At 48.5% G+C, this 2,202-nt stretch overlaps 1 long non-coding RNA gene across 1 annotated transcript; it reads left to right on the plus strand.

The window, feature by feature from the left end:
• Positions 1-204: 204 nt before the first annotated feature.
• Positions 205-1,901, plus strand: LOC117079786. Its single transcript, XR_004435617.1, has 3 exons — positions 205-308; positions 1,300-1,391; positions 1,791-1,901. It is a non-coding gene; the product is annotated as an uncharacterized LOC117079786 (long non-coding RNA).
• The last annotated feature ends 301 nt before the right edge of the window (positions 1,902-2,202 follow it).

The raw sequence follows: 2,202 nt of genomic DNA on the forward strand, positions 1-2,202 counted from the left end.
AGGAATTTGGACAGCTCAGTAGGGACCATTTTCAGTGGGTTGAGGCAATGGTAGGTGAAATGGGGCTTCTCGTTCAAGCAATGTGGCTGCCAAGCAGTAGTTCTCCATCTTTTCTTTCACCTCATCCTGTGTAGATTGAGACTTCACACTGCCATCAGAAACAGGAGTGACTTTAACAGTTCCTCCAATCCTGTTTTAGGAAACACTGTTAAAAAAGGATAGAGAAGCAGAGGCTCAGGAAGGACGCAGCACACAGAGGGCACCATATTCCCTGTAAACGGAAGTCTGGATTTCTGCCCTACACAAAGGTGAGTTCATGGCCAGTGCCCTTGTGGTATTTGTTGTCTGTAGTGGAAGCGACTCATAAACACCTCACAGTAATCCAAAGCAGGGCAACACAAGTGCTGAGTAGGCTTACCTGCTATTTGCTTTGACAGCATTGAGAAAGAAGAGATTAATTCTGACCAAAAGGATCAGGGTTGGGGCAGAGTTACAAAAGAGGAAGCATTTAGGGAGTGGCTGGAGCTAAAGAATAGATGGAGAAGACCTAAGTCGCAGCGGCACGCAGCGTGTCCAGGAGTGCAAGGGTGTTAGGGGAGGAGGTGGCAGATGAGGCCAGAAAGGAAGTTAGGGGCTCTGGAATGGAGGACATCTCATGCCAAATGGATTCATGTTTGTACTCTGTCGGCAACAGCGAGCTACTATGGGTTTCTGAGAAGGAGAGAGGCATGATCCAACTCACATTTTAGGATATATTTGGTAGCAAAGTGAAAAATGATTTGGTTGTCAGACACTGGAGGGATTACTAAAGGAACAAACACCTGTCCTGTCTTCCTTATGTGACCCACTTTTGCCATGAGGAGTCACTCTCAAGCCTCTCTCGGCCAAGTTTGGTCAATTTCTTTCTTTCTTTTTTTTTTTTTTTTTGGAGACAGAGTCTCACTCTGTCACCCAGGCTGGATGCAATGGCACAATCTTGGCTCACTGCAACTTCCACCTCCCAGGTTCAAGCAATTCTCCTGCCTCAGCCTCCTGAGTAGCTGGGATTACAGGCGCCTGCCACCAGGCCCGGCTAATTTTTTTGTATTTTTAGTAGAGATGGGGTTTCACCATGGCCAGGTTGGTCTTGAATGCCTGACCTCGTGATCAACCCACCTCAGCTTCTCAAAGTGCTGGGATTACAGGAGTGAGCCACTACGCCTGGCCCAGTTTGGTAAATTTCTAAATGAAGACCCACAGGCCCGGCGGTGGGATAGGCCAAAGTTCTCAAAATCGGTGCTGATTTCAAATGCTCTGAAGCTGTCCTCACAGGGTTAACAAGAATCCTGAACAGAAGTGTGGTTATAATGAAGCATTAATCAGGCTGTACTTTGATCGACTTCCTTGCAACCGTAAGTCACTAGATAATGATCATTGGCATCCCCATTGTTCCTACTGATAGGATTTCTGATATTAGAATCATACGGCTTTTTTTCTTTTTTTCTGAGACAGAGTTTCACTCTTGTTGCCCAGGCTGGAGTGCAATGGCACAGTTTCAGCTCACTGCAACCTCCGCCTCCTGGGTTCAAACAATTCTCATGCCTCAGCCTCCCAAGTAGCTGGGATTACAGGTGCCCGCCACCACGCCCGGCTAATTTTCATATTTTTAGTAGAGATGGGGTTTCACCATGTTGGCCAGGATGGTCTCGAACTCCTGACCTGAGGTGATCCACCCGCTTCGACCTCCCAAAGTGCTGGGATTACGGGTGTGGGCCCGCTTTTGTTTAACAATTGCTTAAGATGTTTTTCAGATCCTGAATTCCAGCACAACAACTGATGCTGACCAGTTTGAAGACCCCCACAGAAGAAAGGAATCAGCATGAGAATATAGTCCAGGCCGGGCGCGGTGGCTCAAGCCTGTAATCCCAGCACTTTGGGAGGCCGAGACGGGTGGATCACAAGGTCAGGAGATCGAGACCATCCTGGTCTACACGGTGAAACCCCGTCTCTACTAAAAAATACAAAAAAAACTAGCCGGGCGAGATGGCGGGCGCCTGTAGTCCCAGCTACTCGAGAGGCTGAGGCAGGAGAATGGCGTAAACCCGCGAGGCCGAGCTTGCAGTGAGCTGAGATTGCGCCACTGCACTCCAGCCTGGGCGACAGAGCGAGACTCCGTCTCAAAAAAAAAAAAAGAGAGAATACAGTCTGTTTATCTCCCTGTCC

The sequence above is a fragment of the Trachypithecus francoisi genome, unplaced genomic scaffold (genome assembly GCF_009764315.1).
Source record: "Trachypithecus francoisi isolate TF-2019V2 unplaced genomic scaffold, Tfra_2.0 Lachesis_group8, whole genome shotgun sequence".
In the NCBI taxonomy this organism is placed as follows: domain Eukaryota; kingdom Metazoa; phylum Chordata; class Mammalia; order Primates; family Cercopithecidae; genus Trachypithecus; species Trachypithecus francoisi.